This window comes from Gobius niger (genome assembly GCF_951799975.1).
Source record: "Gobius niger genome assembly, chromosome: 8".
NCBI lineage: Eukaryota > Metazoa > Chordata > Actinopteri > Gobiiformes > Gobiidae > Gobius > Gobius niger.
The window spans coordinates 33142219-33163881 of NC_136859.1; the positions used below are offsets into that span (position 1 = coordinate 33142219).

Below are 21663 nucleotides of genomic sequence, written 5' to 3' on the forward strand. Positions count from 1 at the left end.
GAGCTGCACCAGCCCCTTATGGCTCCTCCTGCAGGTGGTGGGTCCACAAGACAGCCTCACCATTAACCGCGCCTGTTGGTCTCTCATAAGGGGCTTCTGAACCGCTCTTTGTCTGACCCGTTTGCCTTGGGAGACCCTACCAGCTGCACGAAGCCCCCGACAATTCAGGTGCTCAAACCCCTCCACCGCGTTAAGGTGGCGGTTCCAGGAGGGGTGAATATATTTTAATATTTAAAATAAGCCTTCATTGTGTGTGGGAAAAATAACTTGATAATTAATGTCAGAAAAGACTCACTAAAGAAAACCCAGAGTAAATGTAATATTTCTGTGTGATCAGATGTTTAAAAAGAGCCTCGTAGTCGCTTCTATCACAGGTTAAATCCCATTATAGTCAACAGGACCTGGAACAACAACAAACCTATCCCCATCCATTGATCCCATCAGAGTCCAACAAGTCCTACAGCTGTGACAGAGCACTGAAGTACACCAGCTTACACGTATTAAGTAGCCATGTGCCAGTGGTGTGTGCCTGTAGTGTCAGGCCTTTAAAATATTACAACAGAGAGTGAGACTGTGAGAGTTAGAACACTGTCTCTGCTGCTGTGGTTTTTAAAGGGGATTCCACTTGAGCCATGCTGGTCATTTATTTAATTCTGTTTTCATTGATCAGAATAACTGAAGAGCCCTGATTCCAAATGAACAGACTAATGGGAGGTTTGAAAGCACCACAGTGAGTGAGACATATTTACCAGTTTTTATCTAATGTGGACAATGGTGAGACTGAATTCAGACTTCATTCCAGAACCCGTTGGCAGAGGCATTATTTACACAGACTATGACAAGTTCACTAAAATGTCAGAAAAAAAAAGAAAAAAAAAAACGTGATTGAAAAAGTCCCGGTATGTAGGCGGCAGGGACAACCCCAAACACCTCGTCTGAGTGTGAGTGTGTGCTGCTCTCTCGGGTGGCGTTCACTTCCTCCTCGGTGCTCGGATTACTCAAACCCTGACTGGAAACTCCGCCCACACGTCCTCACTCAGTCGCTCAAACATAAACAGCCTCTCGAGTGTTCGGCCATTGATCTGTTAACCATGAACTCGTCACCTGGACGTGGGCAGAGGCATGAACAAAAAAAACAAAACAAAAACACGTTTCCAAGGTTTACTCGACAGTTACGAAGTATTTGATGAAAATACTGGGGAATGGAGTTGGTGAATGTGTGGTTTGGTTGGTGTAAACTGACAGTGTGGTAACTAAGGGGGGGGGGTTGTCAGTAAATGTACGCCCACAGACCACAGAGGAGCATTCTGTCATCGAATAATCAAACAGGCACACCATCTCTTAAAAGCTTCCTGCGTTAAAGGAACAGGCCACCGTTCTTCCATACTGAGATATGTTCTTACCTGAGCTCGGACGAGTTGATGCGTACCTGTCTGGTCTGTGTGCGTGCCCGTGGAAGAGCGTGGCAGCTTCCAACTTCACCCCGTTTGGAGCCATAGGAATACATTGGGAGAGGCCAAATGCCAACAACATTTTCAGTCGTTTTGCGTGACAGAGGGCACACACAAAGACCAGACAGGTACGCATCAACTCGTCTAAGCTCAGGCAAAAACATATCTCGGGAGGTAAAAACGGTGGCGTGTTCCTTTAAAATAGCGATGGAAGCGAGCCGTAATTGAGGATGAAAAAGCAACACAAACGTGACAAAAATGTTACCAAAAAGACCAAGTAAAAGTGATGAAAAAGAACGAAAAACGTGACAAAAAAGTGATGACAACGCATGTAGGTCTTTGCTTTCAAATGACTCGTTACACTGGCCTGTAGGCTGTAAGAAGCTTTTAGATTTGGGTAAAGCCAAACCAGAGAAAATGATGTGCTCCGTAGAAATGGGGGTTTGGAGGTTTGATGTTAGTTTGGATATTCTATTTTCATATCTGACTATAATAACAATAAAATATGCTTTCCACATCAAATCCAATGTCAGAAATGTAAAGATATGGTCTGAAGATGATGATCCTGTGACTGTGGGAACCACTGTCTGAAAATACACTGCCCGACCCCCTCAAAAAAGGTCACAACCTGGATATAACTAACTGTCATGGTCTAGGTTCAGCAACACAATGTGCTCAAAGAAGAAGTTTCGCTGACGACCTGAACATCCTGAATGACCAGGTTATTCCATCTGTGGTGGGGTAGCCTATATTGCCCTTACATTGAGCCAATCAGATCGCGTGTGCGCACTATAAATACGGGGGGTTATGCACCTGGCATGACCTCTCCTCCCTCTGACGTCACACGCTGCTGCTGTAGCGGGGCACAGCGTGAAAGTTGGTGAAGTTGCGAGTTGATTGTGGTCGTTCAGGAGGCGTCAAGCCGGCGATTTTAGGCGTCAAGCCAGCAGCTCGAGGCATCAAGCCAGCAACTATATGTACACACAACCGTCTCGCTGGTAAGCGTGTTGACCAGTTTATATTCATGCAGACTATAGGCTCACTAGCCCTTATGCTATGATGCTATTGTGTTTTTAGCATGCTGGCGCTCCGGCCAAAGGCTACTGCATAGCTGGACAAGTAATACGTTCAGGGTCTCAGTACGGGTCGTTTGGGGAGTGCCATGCATCGTTGCCCTGGTAGGTCAATGGCCTCATAGCTCCATCTGCCCACGCATCTGTATGTGTTCTAATGTAGATTTCCCATTCTTAGGGTCCTGTCAGCGTTACACACCTCCTCTTCTTCTACCCCTGTATTGCCAGGGTCGTCCGTGTTTTAATGTTGTGGACGGTGATGTGCTGTTTAATATGGACACTGAAATGAACGTTCACGTGAAGGAAACAATGGACAATTTTAACAAAACATGTAACTAATAAAGATCCTATTTTTGTAAATGAATGCCTCTGTCCTGCCGATTTTACGAATCTGTGTTGCCTTCTTCTACATGTTAAATTTAAGTTTAACCTGCAGTCCACTCTACTACACATCGATGGATTTCTTCTTCCCTGATGGCACAGGCGTATTCCAAGATGACAGTGCCAGGATTCATCGGGCACATCGTCTTCTCTTGGGGCACGGACAGTGTTTAACTCACAGTGGGATGGGAAAAGTTTGTTGTCTCTTTTTTTTTTTTTTTAAGTATGCAAGCATCGCCCTTTAGCCACTGGCCGCAGTCACACGGTGCAACATGCAAGACAACCATCTTGCATCTGCTCTTGCGCCAGGCGAAAGATCGGGCCCTGAATCTTTTGACATAGCAGAAGCTTATTGAAACAAAACCACAGCAAAACGGGTGCTGTGATCAAATCTAAAGGCGCTACAACCACGTATTAGAGCGTGTGACCTTCTTTTGTGGCTCGATTTTGTTTTGGGACCATCAGGAAATGATCAAGACACGAATACAATGGTTCTAAAATAGTTCATTGAAGTAAGTTGTGTCTAAACAGGCTGTAAACCAAGTGCAAACCAGAAAAAAACATCAATGCATTACGAACACATATTAAGCTTTTATCTGTAGGTAAGAAAAAGTCTAAAATTGCAGATGACCTTGAGTAACCCCCTGAAGAGGCCCCAGTACCACAGTTTGAGAAACACTGCACTACGACATTAAGATTTTCCTGCTGGGACATTGTTTTGTGATGATTATCGTCTGACTTCCTTTTTGGTGATGGGAACAGGATGTGACTAAGAAGAAGACTTTGAATGGAATTTTCCCTCTTCTTATGACACTTATGTAACACACACACACACACACACACACACACACACACACACACACACACACACACACACACACACACACACACACACACACACACACACACACACACACACACACACACACACACACATACACACACAAAAAAAACTAAATTGCTACTTTGGTGCCATATTGTGCCATCATCAAACTGTAAAAACTAAAAACATGAACACCTGAGATATTTCACTTTATTATGTGCAAATTCTACTATTTTCTGCACTTTTTGGATATTTGAATAATGAGCTGGTAAAAATACGCTCATGAACTATAGCCTTTAATATCAAATCCAAAAGAAGAAACCACAAACCTCACTTTTTTCCCCCTTCACAACTTAAAAGGAAGAGAGGCCAAACTCAACCGAAGCAGAAATAAAGCAGAAACCAGGCAGACGCGCTCTCACATAACATGCCCGCGGCCTATAAATAACCTGTGGAAATACCTGGGTAAAGTTCGACCAAACCTTTTTTGTAAAATTGGGACGTGAAACAGTTATTTGAAACGGACGTAACAGTGAGCGTTTATGCAAAGATAATAAAGAGAAAGACATTTAACTGCAAATGTAACACCTCTCTAAAACGTTCCCAAAATGTAGCAAGTGAAACATTGGATTGAAAATATGTTGTGTTGTTTGGAGTTCCCAAACTTTAAAACCGCAGCACTTAGAGCCGGTCTAAGCAGGTGGTCTCGGAGCAGCTGTGGTGTGAGTGCGGCCGACCTGCTCTCGCTTTGATGCCTCTTTATTGCACGTAGACAGAATGAATCCGCGCTGCATGAGGATGTTTGGATTACTGCTCTGATGAGGCTAAATGGATCAACTTTAAATCATCAGCTCTTTTCCATCCTTCCCTTCCTGCTGCAGTGAAACTTTCCTCTCCGGGAGCCGATGAAAGTGCATTTCTGCTCGCTTCGTGTCTATAAGCCTCACTGTATTTAAAGAGGGGGTATTATGCTTTTTTCAATCACATAGCACCAGTCTATATCACACTACAATGATGACCAAACCTCCTGTTGGTCTGTAAATGCAGTAAATTAGAATAACTGCCTTGTATAAAATGGCTCTCTCAAAATGGCTGTAGTGAATGTCTTGAAATAGGCCTCTGTCTCTTTAAGAACCTCTGACTCTTTCCGACACGCCCCCTCCACACTCTGTCTGTGGCATCAGTGGGGAGGGGGTTCTGCTGAGGAGCAGTGGTTGGTTACTCGGCTGGTGACGAAAGCTCGGAGGCGTCTCCAGGAGGTGGGGGCGTTCCTAGGAGGACTCAGGCAAACCTATCCCTAAAATGGCTGCCATCAGAGTTTTTACAGATTACTCAGAAATACGTGAATGTGCCAAGGCAACACTTCAGGCATGTTTTTAATGAGGGAATGACATAATAACATGATGTAAAGCTTGAAAAAGTCGATGTTGCATAATACCCCCCCTTTAAGGAGTGACCATAGCGTAACTTTGGGAAAGTGTCAGTGCTTTGACAGGTTGATGCCCGTTGTCATGGGAATAAGTTTGTTGAACAGCTGATCGTTGTTATACGGCTGATGGTGCGACGTTTGGCGCATGTGAACAGGGACTGAACTAACTTTAAAGTACCGTAAATGCTCTAATACAGGCCGGGGCCTTTATTTACTCAAGGGCATCTAGGACCAGGCCTTTACTGGAACCAGGCCACAATTAGAGACAGGCCTTTATTTCTATTGGAGCAAAATGGACGACCAGGAAAACGAAGAAAAACGAGATTTGTGTCCATTTGCACCTAAAATATTAGGTTCATTTATTAACATTTCAAACCCTCTCCCAGCGGCTGGAACATTGACTCCTTTTATTTGTCGGGACAACAGGAAGTGTTTCGTTGCTGTTAGCGGAGCTTTGACATCAATGTCACTGCAGGTTTCTGTTTCGTTTTTACCGCGGACCGGATTATTTGTTGTTATCTTGTGTAAAAGGCGAGTTTAGACGGAGCGTTTGTGTTTGTGATCGATCATGAGACTGACCCGAGAGAAGACGAGATACTCGCGCTGATCGGAGGAGTTATTTTGAGGCGTGGGACTGACCTGCACACGGAGCAGCTGGACGTGCTTTGAAGACGCCATGGTGACTTTATTAAAACCCTGGAGGGTCACACAACTCTCCCCCTGTTTCCACAAATAGTCACTGGAGGTTTGAAAAGTGGCTAAATCTGTGTCAAAGTTACGCTGGGATCAGCTCCTCCGCAGCGTCCCCATCGGCCCGGGTTCCCGTTTGTTTACTTCCTGCACGTGAGTTTTCATTTACACGAGGATGAGACTAATTCCTAACATGGGGAATATTTCTACCGCTATAGTTTCTAATAAAAGCCCGGGCCTGTTTTAGAGACCGGCTTTAATTTGCCTCCGCCAGCCTCGAACCCGGCCTCTGTTAGAGACCCGGCCGCTAATGGAATACAGGCCAGTATTAGAGAATTTACAGTTGGAACCAGGGCGGACTCGGGCCGACCCACACGGCGCTCCAACATGTGTGAAAACGGCCATAGATATATTTTAAACCAAAAACCTTTCACTATATTAACTTATATTTTGAAATAAATACATGATTCCAGGTTGTCCATTCATTAGATTTGGAGATAGCTATAGCTTATAGAGATACTACATGCATTTTTATTAAGGGCTATAGCAAAACGTAAGTGTTATTTTCAAAACTTGTCCATATGAGACATTTGGAACATATTCTATAAATCATACACATGTGCAGCACACACAAAGGGGCTCACACGTCAACATCTGGCCCGACACGAGTAAATCTAAAAATAAGCACTGAAACGACTCAAATTAGAATCCTTCTTTCCATAGAAGATTTTAGCAGAACAGAGAACAGGCCCTGACCCATCGGTGAGGCCGCACTGCGTCATCAGTATCACTGCAGCCATGTGTCCTCACTCAGATAAGTCTCTCGTGGGGCTGGGGGAGTGGCCCTGTCATGTGCTCCTTTTTTCCTCAGAAGGGAGTGTCCCACAATCAGCTGTTTTAGAGCAATTTTAACATTGATGAAACCCTGGTGTGGAAATGAAACTCCCTTGTTATGTATGAGTCTAATAACTGAGAACAGGCTGTGACTATAGCAACGCATCACTGTGATTCCATTGTAATGTGTTGTCATCCCGTGCTGGAATCCAAGCAGTTTAAAACGCCTTTCCACTGAACTTTTATTGTTGCATGTTGTTTTGGCTAATGGCTTACGCTCCTGCTTGTCAATATGTTCCAAATTTATCTCATAATGTTCATTTATGACATAATCAGATATTCCTTATATTCAGGGCTGTCAAAGTAAAGCGTTGACCACGATTAATGTAAATGATAATGAGCGCATTAATCATGGATTAAAGCAGTACAAAGCAATCCCTGCCCCTAGAGGCTGTGAGCGCAACTGCAGGTGTCGTAGCATGTTACGTTTTTTTACTCATTAATTGGCCGTGAGAGTAAATACTACGCTGACAGAAAAGACAAAGGGCCAGACGGATATCGTACATCCAATTACACAATGGAGATCCTTTTTTTCACTCAAACTTGGTTGTAAATACTGTTTAAGTGGCGCTAGCCCACAGTTAGCTTTGCCAGTTAGCCTGTTAGCTTCTTCTTCGTGATTCCATTAGTGTGTATTGGGGCCTCCGACCCAGTGGCAGCAAAGTTGCAATTGTGGTTTTCTGGCCAGGGGGGCTGAAAGACCCCCCAATCATCCCATGAACACTTGTATTACCCCCAGAGGGACTACGGAAAGGATTTATTAAGGTAAACACGTTACTTAGTACTGCTTTAATCACAAATGAATCGCATCATATAGTGCAGGGGTAGGCAACGTCAGGCCGGTAGCCAAATCCGGCCCTCCAGCACAGAACCTCTGGCCCCCAAGATGATTTTGAGAAATATTGTTGTGCAAATAAGAGAACAAATACCTGCTAAAGTAGTCTAAAATTATTATTTTAATGTCCTGTCAGAACATTGGTCATATATAATGTTAAACCGTGATTCTCTGCTGGAATAATTTGGGGGGAAGTGAGGAAAAAATGGTGGCAAAAATTATGAAGTAAAATTTCATAATTTGGAAGACAAAAATGTGCAGAAACAGACAAACAAAATGGGGAACATATTGGGTAAAAATGGGATGATTTACTCTCATGGACAATTTATGAGTAAAAAAAAACGTAACATGCTACGACACCTGCAGTGGCGCTTATGGCCTCTAGGGGCAGGAGCTACTTATTACTGCTTTAAGAAAATGATCGATTGTCAGCACTACTTCGATTTCAATAAGTTATTTGGATGGTTAAACAGATGGTATGAGTTGTACAGGGCGTTTCAGGGCGTTGTGAGGATAACATAATGAGGTCTACATGTTCCTGTCCCTGGTTGTTTAAGTTTCAGCCTTTCCCTGATCTCTGACTCAAACGCTTTACTCATTATGTGTCCTCTGACAAAAGGCTTTACTCATTATGTGTCCTCTGAGAAATGTTCAATAAAACAATGTTATCTGTGTGCGTCTTTGATGAATCACTCTTAGTAACACATGCTCACAGTATGTACAGTATGTGTGTGTGTACTCACCATTTCACATTCTGATCCTCACTTTACCCGCTGTTATCATCCTCGGCTGATGAAAGGAAGAATTTTTGTTGCATAATTCTTGGACACCATGTGTGATTTCAACAAAACAGAACAACAATATCGGCTTCAAGTGCACGCAATGAGTTTGAAAGGTCAGAAAGGTGCTTCCAAATGATTCAAAATGGACATACATGTATTATACACATATACGCAGACAAATGATGCAACAAAAATGTCTTATATGCTCAGTGACAGAATCTCAATAATGGATGGAGCCAGAAAAAAACTTCAAAATCTTGTTCAGTCTAAGAAAAGGAAAGTGTGGAGTCTGGAGGAGCTGCTGAGGTGCAGATGTTGGGGCCAGAGTGGAACAAAATCCTTATCTGGAGAAAACAGGCTCTAGAGTTTTTTTGGCACTGCTTCCCCCCCAGAAAGGAAGTGACCATATTTGGGCTACAGCGTCATCTCGGTTGCCTTTCTTTCATGCTACACGTGGATACCAAACAGGTCAGTATTTGTGAATGAATAAGAGTGGGGGAAAAAAAGCTTTTGAAATCTCCAGCTCACTAGCAACAAAACGTCATAAAATAAGCCTCGTAAAGGGTGAGCTTTTTTATACTCTGACATTAAATGAGAGATTAATGAGAAAGCTAAAAATGACCAATATGTAAAAAAAAATCCATGTTTTCACTTAACCCACATTCACACTTCTTCTTTCACGTTAAAGGGGCTGGATGCAAGTTGGCCATTTTATACTCACTACTGCCACCTCAGGTCATGCTTGTAATTGCACCTTCTATATTAAGCTCGTGCATGACGGCAATTCGGACGTGGCTGGAACATGTAGGGGGAGGAAAATACTTACTTTTAACATTTTTAAACTCTGTATAGTCCCTTTAACCTCGTCACTCCCGCCTGAACCGAGAGGATCTTTTTCCTCACGTCATCAGATTTTTTTTCCATCATTTTTTTGTTGGGTATTCAACTCATTTTTGTAACTTTTTTGTCACATTTTTGTTAATTTTTCGTCAAGTTTTTATCACATTTTTGTCATTTTTTCTTCCATTTTTTCTTCAATTTTTTATCAATTTCTTTGTCACTTTTTTGTCACATTTTTGTCATTTTTTGTCAATTTTTTAAATCATTTTTGTCACATTTTTGTCATTTTTTCGTCAATTTTTTTCGTCAATTTTTTCTCCATTTTTTGTCACTTTTTTGTCACATTTTTGTAATTTTTTTGTCACGTTTTTATCGAATTTTTGTCATATTTTTGTAATTTTTTTGTCACATTTTGTCACATTTTTGTCATTTCTTCGTCAATTTTTTGTCAATTTCTTGTCAATTTCTTGTAATATTTTTGCCACTTTTTCATACATTTTTCATACATTTTTCGTCATTTTTTTATCAATTTTTTGTCACTTTTTTGTCACATTTTTGTCATTTTTTTGTCAATATTTTATCGATTTTTTGTCACATTTTTGTCATTTTTTTGTCACATATTGGTCTTTTTTTTTTTTTTTTTTTTATCGAATTTTTGTCACATTTTTGTCATTTCTTTGTACATTTTTTGTCAATTTCTTGTCAATTTCTTGTCAATTTCTTGTGACATTTTTGCCACTTTTTCATACATTTTCCGTCACTTTTTTGTCACTTTTCCATCATTGTTTTCGTCTCAGTTTTGTTCCTATTTTCACAGCTTTTTTCCAGAAGCTTTTGGACCATGGGGTAAAGCCAAACTGGAGAAAATGTGCTTGGTTCAGGTGGGAGTTAAGGGGTTAAGGAGGAGATGGAAATATTACAAGGCAAACTCCTCTTTTTTTGAAAAAAATATATACAATAGAGTGGGAGAAATGCCATCTTGTCTTCGATAAATAGCTTAAAATTAGCTTGAATTAAGAAAATGAATGCTGATTTTGAGCAGATTCATTCACCCAAAATAACAGAAATTAACTTGTACACTCAAAATAAAAGAGAAAACACTTCAATTAGGAAAAAAAGAAAGAGGTTCTTGTTGTGGTTCTTGGAAATCAAAATCAGCCACTAAGTAAACCGTCCTGTCCCTGATGGTTTGGCAGGTTTCATACACAATAACATCAAACAGAGTAAAGTTAAATCACTGTTTCGAAAGGGAATTTTTTTCGCCTAATCTGCAAATCTGCCGGTCATTTCCTTTCTTGCGGCCAGATTACGAAACAACATGACCCACGACATGTCCGAGTTCTTCAAAGAAGCGCGTGACTGATGTGCGTGTGTGTCTGTGTGTGTGTGTGTGTGTGTGTGTGTGTGTGTGTGTGTGTGTGTGTGTGTGTGTGTGTGTGTGTGCGTTTCCTGTGGCGTCTCTAAGGGAAATAACATTAACACGAGCATGAATGAAGAAATGCAGTCCGGCCACATTCAGAACTGACAGTGACAACCACAGCCCAGACTAGCTTCATCCTCAGTCAGGGCTCACTGCTGCCATCTTGTGGTGGGATTAGGGCGCTTAACCTGTCGAGTCAACCACTGTCCAATTGTTTCATCTGGGTTCACTACTGCCTCCCTCTTTTTCTTCTTTTTCTCCTTCTTGTTGTTGTTTTTCTTCTCCTCCCCCTTGTCCCCCTCCTTCTTCTGCTTTTCCTCCCCCTTTTCCTTCTCCTCCTTATTCTTCTCACATTTATTCTCCTTCTTCTTCTGTTCCCTCCCTCTTCCTCTCCTCCTTCTTTTCCCACTTCTCCATCTTCATTCTTCCCCTCCTCCTCATTTTCCTTCTCCTTTTCCGTTTCCTTCTTCTCCTCCTCCTCCTTCTCTTTCTTCTCTCCTTCTTCTTCTGTTCCCTGCCTCTTTGTCTCCTTCTTCTCCCACTTCTCCATCTTCATCCTTCCGCTCCTCCTCATTTTCCTTCCCCTTGTCCTTCTTCTCCTCCTTTTCCTTCTTCTCCTCTTCCTTCTTTTTCTCTTCCTCCTTTTCCTTCTTCTTCTTCTCCTCCTTCTTCTCCCACTTCTCCATCTTCTCCTCCTCCTTCTTTTCGTTCTCCTCCTTTTCCTTCTTCTCCTCTTCCTTCTTTTTCTACTCCTCCTTTCCTTCTCCATCTTCTCCTCCTCCTTCTTTTCCTTTTCCTTCTCCTCCTTTTTCCTTCTCCTCCTCCTTCTTTTCCTTCTCCTCCTTTTTCCTTCTTCTCCTCTTCCTTCTTTTCCTACTCCTCCTTTTCCTTCTCCATCTTCTCCTCCTTCTTTTCCTTCTCCTCCATTTTCCTTTTTCTTCTCCTCCGACCCCGACTTCACCACCTCCTTATCTTTCTTCTTCTTTTACATTCACTGTTATATTTAGTCAAAGAGTAAACCTAATTTATTTCAATTCAGAAGCACATATTACTATAAAACTACACATAATACATTAAACTAAATATAAATATAATAAAACTAAATAAATCATGCCATGTCTTGTTATACATTTTAGAGACCATATTCATTTTAATAAAAAAAATAATAAGAGTCATGTTGTAGTAATTTTATCCAGTTACATCACAATCTAGTCCTATTTAGTTTAACTTTAGACCTGATTTGATCATGATCTAGTGGCTCTTCGATTGTCAAATGTTTTCTGTGGTGGTACTTGGTGGGAAAGAGCTTCTACACGTCCGTCACTGACTGGCTTCACCTCTCTTTACTTTTCTATATTGCCTGTTGAACAAAGACGGTGTATCTTTGACTTCCTTTTGACTCAATATAAACGTTGACTCATTCTGAGCAACACGCGCAGTTTGTGAATCTTGCGTGAACTGCCGTGTCACCGTTACTTTTGACACAGTTCTTTGCCACGATCGATCATAAAGTGTAAGAACGACTGGGTTTGCGTTTTATCAAAGGCCCGTAATTCTGCCACATCGACTTTTTATGACCTTGTACAGCTGTGTTGTTCTCTCATAAAAGATTATCAGCGAATCGTGAAAAAGTCCCTGAGGCTGACGAAATGAAATGACTGGGGTGTTTGTTTTTTTTGTTTTTTGTAGACCGGGATTTCAGTTTTGGAGTTTGAAACTGGTCAATTCAACAAGACTGACTGAAGCTCATCAAAGCCTTGGTTTTCTAGTGTCCGATTTTTAAGCACTTTAAACACATGTGCCCTGTCATGTGCCCTCTTATCTTGTGGACCTTCAGACACCAAAAACGAATAAATAAAGGAACAAAAAGTCATTGAGAAATAAGTAAACGTCCCTGAAAGACAAGTATGTTTTAACCTGAAAAGACTCAGAGACAGAATGTTTTATTGAATCATGATTGGGGCTCAGACCTCCTCATTTTCTTTCTCCTTGTTCTTCTCCTCTTCCTTTTCCTTCTTCTTCTCCTCCTCCTTCTTCTTCTTCTCTTTCTTCTCACACTTCTCCTCCTTCTTCTTCTGCTCCCTGCCTCTTCGTCTCCTTCTTCTCCCACTTCTCCATCTTCATCCTTCGGACTGACTGAAGCTCATCAAAGCCTTGGTTTTCTAGTGTCTGATTTTTAAGCACTTTAAACACATGTGCCCTGTCATGTGCCCTCTTATCTTGTGGACCTTCAGACATCAAAAAAATAAAATAAAGGAACAAAAAGTCTTCAGAGACAGAAAGTTTTATTGAATCATGATTGGGGCTCAGACCCCGGTGGAGGATTGCAGTAAGATATAGAATACATGGCATTGATGGACGATAGCCAGAATCTTCCCCGGAGCCTGGACACTGGTGGTGATAGGACAAGACCCGGGACGGCCAGTAGATGACGACGAGCAGAACCGAGGAGAGGCGAGGCGGAGGAGGGTCGCAGCACGGCTGGGAAACAGGAGCTTAAGAAGAGGATCCTGGGCGATGAGTGGCTGAAGCAGTGGCTTGAGCTGGGGCAGTGATTACGATTGGTGAAGGCAGCCATTCATTAGACCAGTGGTTCTCAACCTTTTGGAGCCACGACCCCCATTATAACAGTTAAAGGGGTTCATGACCCCCTGACCTGGTCACCGCGTGAGATATAGGCACATTAGTCTAGATAATTCTTAAAAAACAAAGAAAAAACAACAAATGGCTGAAGTAAAATTCATCAAATTACGTTCAAATAATGGCACTCTGGTAAAATAGCACACACATGCTACAATAAAATATTAGATTATATGCTAATAAAAATATGTATATTTTATCTATAGATTCTGGTGACCCCCTGAATTGGTCTCACGACCTCCTTGGGGGTCCCGACTCCCAGGTTGAGAACCACTGCATTAGACGATGAATGAAGGCTGCAGGTACGTCTTCATAGTTGAATTTGCACAGAAGCTTCATTTATCCTTTATTTGAGGAACAAATTCCCAGAAATCTGTCCATGAGAAAAGCCTTTTCAGGTAAATTACAGGTGCAAAAAAATAATATATATAATAGTGGTATGTTTGACCTTTTAATGACCCAGTGGCTTTATGGGTGGTTAGCATAGCCTTTACTTTGAAAGTAAGGGCACTATGCTAACTACACATACAGCAACTGGTAACAGGCAAATACATACAAACTCAGACATGATCAGAGTGCTCCAAGTTCAGATACGAGATGAAGACAGCAATGGCGGCCCCCAGTGGAGAAGTGCAGCTAATGATAAAGCTTTCACAAACTCACCTTTGCCTTTGGTCACAGCCTTCAATTTGATATCGTTTAGCATGTTTTTTTAAATTATTATTATTTCTATCTTCTGTGTAGAAACATTCGTGCAACATTAGCATCTCATTAGCTAACTCGTAGCATTAGCCGTGTTGTTTACGTGCGGCTTTATTCAACTGGAACGCTCAGAAAATATTTTGTTGTCCATGATTGTGCAGGTCTATAAATCAGCCTCCTGGGGAAACATTGTGGTTGACAACAATGTGATATTATGAAAATGAAAGGATAAAGGATCCACTCTTCAAAGTTCAGTGCTGGGGATTTCACACGTTTACTTCCTGAACGGCGTTGCCCTTTGTGCTCCATGACATCATTCGTATAACTGGAGCAGGGAACGCACAACCACTCTCTGAACCCAAAAAAGGTCCCCATTAGGCTAAACATGATGGAGGGAAATAAAGGATGTGTCTGTTCATCACTAAATCATATGGTAGCCAAAAACAAAGACATTTTGTGTTCACACTATTATCCACTTATTTTTCCCCCATTTTACGAGATCAGTTTATGAGAAATCAGCTACTTTCGATCTACTCTCCTGGGAATCTGACGTGTGCTTTTGCTTTCTTTCTTTTAGTTGGCAGAGAATCCCCGCGGTACTTCCTGCATGGGTTTTTTTTGGTTGGATTTGACCATGAAAGAAAATCTTTTGGTTTTGCTTTTTGATTTGGTTGAATTTTCAACAAAACAGACTGACAACTCTTGGCACTGCTGATGGCCGTACCTCAGAGGTGGGTAAACGAATCTGGCTCACAGCGAAGTTAACCTGAAGATCAGTTCCGAGAATAACCACCAATAACTAACTTCAGTTTTTGATGCACCGGCTGAACAGGCTGAGCAACACCACTATTCTCACTGTTAGTTATGGTGTAAGCTAGGACAGACAGATACACAATGCATTTTTGGGCTCAATATTTATCATCTGTACATTTATTAACATTTTCTTCCCCATTCCCCAAGTAATACATATTTTATTAAAGTAGGTAATGTTTTATTGTATTTCATGTTTATTGTGGGATATTTGAAGAAGTAAGTGCTGTCAGAACCTCCAAATCTGAGGCCATGGTTCTCCTTCCCCTCTTCAGGTCGGTGGGGAGTCCTTGCCTCAAGTGGAGGAGTTCAAGTATCTCGGGGTCTTGTTCACGAGTGAGGGACAGATGGAGCGTGAGATCGACAGACGGATCGGTGCGGCGTCAGCAGTGATGTGGTCGCTGTATCGGTCTGTCGTGGTGAAGAGGGAGCTGAGGCGGGGGATTTACCGATTGAGCTGAGTTGGCTAGGGCATCTGTTTTGGGTGCCCCCTCGCTTCCCGTGGGAGGTGCTCCAGGCATGTCCTATTGGGACAAGGCCTTGTGGAAGACCCAGGGCAAGCTGGTGGGACTATGTCTCCGAGCTGGCCTGGTGTCGCCTTGGGGTCCCCTTAGAACAGCTGGAGGAGGTGTGCGTGGGTCGGGAAGTCTGGCCATCTCTGCTAAGACTGCTGCCCCAGTGACCTGGCCCCGGCTCCAAAACAGGTCAAGATAGAAGCTACCAAGCTCTTCCACGTTTTCCCTATTTAAATATGGTTACGTGAAGTGTTACACTACAAAGTATAATTACACAAAATTAAACAATGTGGATTTTCTAAGCGGATAAAAGGGGAACTATAATAATAGGCTACCAGGAGTAGTTTGGCATCCGCACAGTAAAGTGAAGATTACTGCGCGGATTTCGAACTACTCCTGGTATTATTACTCCTTACAATATAGTCCCCCCTTTTATCCACTTAGAAAATCCACATTGTTTAATTTTTGTGTAATTATACTTTGTAGAGTAACACTTCACATAACCATATTTAAATAGGGAAAACGTGGAAGAGCTTGGTAGCTTCTATCTTGACCTGTTTTGGAGCTATAGAGGAGAGAGGGAGAGGCTAAATGCTAACGCCGTCTGCGCTGTGTTTACGTGACTGAAGGCACGGGGGAAGATCAGACAGGTCCTAAAGAACTCGTCAAAGCTCAGGTAAGAACATATCTCAGTATGTAAAAACACACATTTTCTCCAATTCGGCTTTACCCAAATGCAAAAGTTTCTCTACTGGCGCTCACAGCCGTTTGGCCAGTGTGGCGTCTCATTTGAAATTTTTTGTCCCTTTATTGCCTGTTTTGATGTGTTTTTGTCGCTTTTTCATTACCTTTTCTTCACTTTTTGTCATCTATTTTGCTGCTTTTTCATCACCTTATCAAGCCTTTAGATTTTTATCAAGTCAAAAATGTGCTCGGTCAAGGCGGGGTGTAAGAGGTTATTAACACATGCCTTTTTTTTGTCCCATGAACTGGGATGAAGTTGAACTGTACTACCCGCTGCGTTCCACCAGAGGTCGCTGTTTCCTTCACATGACGGTTTCCACGCTCCACTTGTCTCCCCCCTCTGTCTCCGTCTGTCTCGGTCCATAACGCTGAAATGCTGACGTCTCAGAGCGTGGCCGGTATGTCTGTCTCAGCATAGACACCCTAAGGAGCGGTGGGAGAGGGAGGAGGAGGGGAGGGGAGGGCCCTGGAACAGCCGGGGAGGGAGAGAGGGAGGGGGAAAACCGTCCGGGGACAAGTGTGCGTTACGGGGGGCTTCAGCACTGCGCTTCTGTCAAAGGTAAGTGACTGCCACTGCCTTCTGTCTCCCAGTGTCTTTTGGATTGGTTTTGTCTGCGAAATCAAACATGGTGAACTATGTCCAAATGTAGAAAAGTTGGCCGTACTGTGTGTGAGCTGGTGGGCGAGTGCATGCTTGCATTCGGGTTAATACTGCCCGGCAAATTGAGTTGATTTACGTGGGCTATTTGTAGCGCACGCAGAACGTTTTGTGTGGTGGTGGTGTTACGACTTTGTCTGCAACTGTCAAAGGCAATAAAGTAGGGATGTAGGTTTAAGCTTGTGTCACATGTGCACAGTAGCTGGAGAAAAACTGTCAAATGTTGTGAAATAAAAAGTTTTCGACTCCACAGTTAGAAGTTGGTCGGAACTACATCACTGCAGATAGAAACACCTGTGGCACATCCACAAAGAGGGCATTGCAAATGTAACCGTTTTTAAACCAGAGTTGAAGAAAAAATGTAGTAAAGTCAAAGTTGAAGTAGTCTATCGAAAAATGTGCATTTAAGTACGGCGAAAATGCGCATTTAAGTACGGCGTAAATGCGCATTTAAGTACGGCGTAAATGCGCATTTAAGTACGGCGTAAATGCGCATTTAAGTACGGCGTAAATGTGCATTTAAGTACGGCGTAAATGTGCATTTAAGTACGGCGTAAATGCGCATTTAAGTACGGCGTACTTCAGGGGCGGACTGGCCATATGTCCTGTATTCTGGAAGAGCACAGAAGTGCCAGTGGCTCTATAGGGCCACCGGTCTGACCTCTCACTTTACCTTACCCCTACCCCTGGGGCGAAACCGAGCTTTACCCAAATCTAAAAGCTTAAAAGAAAAGCAGAATTAAGCAACAAATAAGTGACAAAAACACAACAAAATGTGACGAAAACGTGACGACAAAAGCGATGAAAAAACAATAACATGAAAAAAAAAAACGAAAAACACGAGATGAAAACACAATGAAAAAGTGACAAAAAAGTGATGAAAAAGCAACAAAAACTTGACAACGTGACAAAAAGTTGCCATCACTTTTCTAGATTTGAGCTTTCAAATGAGGCGTTACGGTGTCGCTCTCCAGTCAAGAAGCTTTTAGATTTGGGCAAAGCCGAACTGGAGAAAATGCTCTCGGTTAAGGTGGGGGGTAAGAGGTTCACATATGTATTTGTGGAAGTGTCGCATATACGCTAATTTGGGCCAGGCTGACCAGAGTCCAGGGCTGTTTTTCAGTCCCAGTCCAGCCCCTGGTGTGCACATTTTTAGGTACGGTAGCCTACTTCTAGCTACTGCAGCTAAGTGCTTAAAACTTTGGTCATATCATTTAAATTTAAGTGTACAGTTAATTATTGTGTCAAGTCTTAGCAATGCTTGATGTTTGTAGTCATTTTAGTGCACATTAGGCTGTTTTGTAGAACTCTGAACATGCAAACCTAGCTAAAACGCTAAAGTCGGTCGCAGCATTATCTAATTGTCGCACTCTCTCTCTGTGTGTGTTTAGGGTGGTTTTGGAGATAACAAAAAAAGTGGCTATTTTGTTTTTAACCACAGTTGGTTGTGAATAAGGCTAACACTCTCAATGACTGTCATGTTATGGATAGTTTTTCTGACGTGACAAAAGTGACAAAAATCTGTGCTGGGTTGATTTTTGAGTTTTTGTCGACGACCCTTTTCACACTTACACTCGTACTGTTACACACGTGCGGCACCGCTAAACCTACACGTCAAAGCGGCATTAATGTCCAAAGTTAGAATAGAAATGTTTTAATAGCGCATATGAAGCCTTGATATGTTGTTGTTTGGCTGGTACAGTGTATCCACTGGTTTTAAGTGGCTTGCTGGCATTGGCTGTAATGACTTAAACGCGACGGCTTTGAAATTTGCTTGTGCTATGTGAGTGTTTGAGGTGACGTGCCAGCTGAGTAGAGCATTAGGAGGACTGAAGCGGAGTCAGCGTCACTTAGGGCTCCACAATACTGAAAAAATATTGTTATCGCAACTTTGTTCCTAAGGTTCCTAACTTTTCTTGTCTTGCGTACCCCTTGAGTCTTTCATTTCTAAGCTACAGCCATTTTTTGTTGTTGTTATGGTCCGGAAACACTGATGTAGGCTAGTAATTTTAAAACTGTGTTAAATTTTGGTTTTAGTCATGATTTTCCTAGTTTTATTGTGTCTTGTTATGACACAATGATTCTTATGGGTTTTGTTTAATCATAATCGTTTTTTTGTAAATCGGCCCCCAAAAAAACTCGCCGCCATATTGGATAAAGTTTCTAATTCAAATCATGCCAAACCAACTGCTCATCTATCCTGCACAAAAATCAGCCACAACTTAAAGCATATTATGAAGTTTTTTGCCTAAAATGCTCATGGATGATTAGCAACTGCGATTAGCTTACAGGTCTAACAAAATAACAATGAAACATCTTCAGGCGAGTCGGGACTGAAAGATGCCGTGTAAATACTTGAAACTTTCTGTGTTTGGAAGTGGCAAAAAGACACTTTGGTTTACTTTTAGAGAAAGATTTTGATCAGTTTCAAGTATTTATTGGTATCGCACTATTTTTGACCTTTTGAATGAAGATACTTTTTTTCTCATGTCATGCAGATCCAGTGTAATATGTAGTTCAATACTGAGTGAACAAAAATGCCAAATTCTCTTACAAAGTCTTTTTTCAGTGGTGAATTCCCATGTGTGTTCAACCACACACCCACCTGCCTCATATTTCACCTTCAAAGATCCCTACACCTGTTGCAAATACCGCAGGTTGTGACACTTCAAACAAGCTTCCATCGAAAAGCAAAACAGCATTTCAGCGTGTTTCTTTGTGCCCGCGGATAAAGCAGGACATCGGGGGGTTTAGAAAGTTCAGGAGCAACCCAAGCCGCGGAGGATTGGCACGGCTGGAAGTAGCTGACTTGTGAAGCTAAAATTAAGCCGGGAGCTAATGCGGAATGTTACACTTGGGCAGCAAGACGTGGGCGAACTGACCCCCGACTGACGGCGACAAATCTTCGGAGTCGCTCCAACTCATTAAGGAGAGCTGCGGTTCTCAAACTGTCGCGCATTCCTCTGCAATTGTTCTACGAGGTGGTATTTGTTGTGGAAAGTGTGAGAAGCGCTGGACTAGGGCGTAGGAATCGGTGGCGGCTAAAGGCCTCGGGTTGGTCCGGTGTCTTGTTACGTAACTTGTTTTATGCGTGGACGTTTTGGGCACTGGACCAAATGGTAAATCACTATCTGGAATTTATGTGCATGTAACCTTTGACTCGCTGGTGCAGGACCTGTTTAAATGGCCCTTGACTCAGAGCACATGTGCTTTGTGTTGCCTTCAGGGCTGGAAAGCAATTTTTTTTCTTTTGGGAAAACCACTGCGATCCAGCACTTTTGTTTAATGCTGGTTTTATGCGTCTGTCTTTGCAGTAATTTGTGTTAACGTAGGGCTGTGCAATTAATCGAAATTCGATTACAATTTCGATTATTACACTAAATGATTACAAAATTAGCATAATAGGTAGCGTTCACAATTTAGAATGTGATGATGTCATAATGTCAGATGGAGGGCAGGGCCAATACAACTCTATGGGAGAAATGCAGTTTTTGGAAGATATCGCCAAAACAAAAATTGACAAATGTTTTTCCTCTTCAGTATTTGATCGTGATTGGATTCACAGACCTGTGATATTATTTTTATGTCTGAAAGTCTTTTCTATTGGACAACATCATGGTCATGTTTTCGCATATTGTCACCACTTTTTGACATTTTTCAGAGATAATAATTGTACATTAGTTAATATTTGCCGACAGAGGAGACAATGAACTTTGTGACAGTTTTTGTTAGGGCTGCTCGATTATTGAAAAAATAATAATCACGATTATTTTTGTCATAATTGAAATCACGATTATTCAAACGATTATTTGTTGCTTTTTAAAAAATCCATCAAAAAAGTGACAAAAATCCATCAAAAAAGTGACAAAAATCCATTAAAAAAATGACAAAAATCCAGCAGAAAAAAGACAAAAATCCAGCAAAAATAGTGACAAAAATCCAGCAAAAAAGTGACAAAAATCCCAAAATTCAAAATTAGAAAAAAAAATGTGAAAAAAAAAGTGAAAAAAAAAATTATAATTATATTATTATAATAATCGTTTACTGTTGTAATCGAAATCGTAATCGAATTTCGATTAATAGCACAGCCCTAGTTTTTGTTTCATGTGGATTCCTCCAGTTATGACTGAGATATGAGCCAAAAAACAAAGACATAAAAATATGCATTTTGTCAGTTACCACCGTTACCATAGTTACCGTCAGTTGACCTCCACCTCAATGTTAAACTATGGGCTCTTTTGAATGTTGTGATGTCACGTGAACGCTACCTATTGAAAAAAACATTTCATGGCTCATGCTTTTGCCTGACATATAAATAAATAGCGCTGTGTGATGATCAGGCCACGCTGCTCAGTTTGCTTGTGCAGGTGTGAGGGCTGGCCAGCAGGGGGCAGGTGTTAAACAGAGACCTCTCCTTAATCGATATATTTGTACTTTTATGACTGTTCAGAAAACAGAAAATATTAAGCATAGTTTCTTGACAAATAAATAAATAAAATAAAGATGGACTTTTTTTTTAAAGGCTACAAATAATTGTTTGAATTATCGTGATTTCAATTATGACTAAAATAATCGTGATTATTATTTTTTCAATAATCGAGCAGCCCTATGTCAAGGTCTTGTGTGAAATGAGTGTAATAATAGGTGTCACTCTTCTGGAGCATATTTGTTAGACTGTAATTACTATAGCTACACAGGTGAATCAAGTATGCAGTATAAAAACGTATATCTGAGTATTGCATTGTAGACCTTTCTAACATCTTCTAATATACACTATTAACTTGAAAATGAAAATGAAGTTTGCTTTTGTCATACGTTCAATAATAATAATAAGCATTATGTCATGTATTAGTTCTTGAGGTCAATGATTTGTTTTGTTTTTTTCACTTCCTGACCCCCTTGACAAATGCAAAGTTAGTGTTGCTAAGGGTTTAGAGATGCCACTATGCGGGGACAACATAAACCCGTTAAACTTT

The 21663-nt window shown here is 41.5% G+C and overlaps 2 protein-coding genes across 2 annotated transcripts in view; both read left to right on the forward strand.

Moving 5' to 3' along the window:
* The window catches only part of ensab (endosulfine alpha b), a 147312-nt gene extending 134092 nt beyond the window's left edge, over positions 1-13220 (forward strand). The window contains exon 4 of the transcript XR_013793147.1: positions 13204-13220. The gene's annotated coding sequence lies outside the window, so the exon portion shown is untranslated. The remainder of the gene's footprint in view (positions 1-13203) is intronic.
* Positions 13221-16567: 3347 nt separating this feature from the next.
* Positions 16568-21663, forward strand: part of tmod4 (tropomodulin 4 (muscle)) — a 37174-nt gene continuing 32078 nt past the window's right edge. The window contains exon 1 of the mRNA XM_079561954.1: positions 16568-16588. The gene's annotated coding sequence lies outside the window, so the exon portion shown is untranslated. The remainder of the gene's footprint in view (positions 16589-21663) is intronic.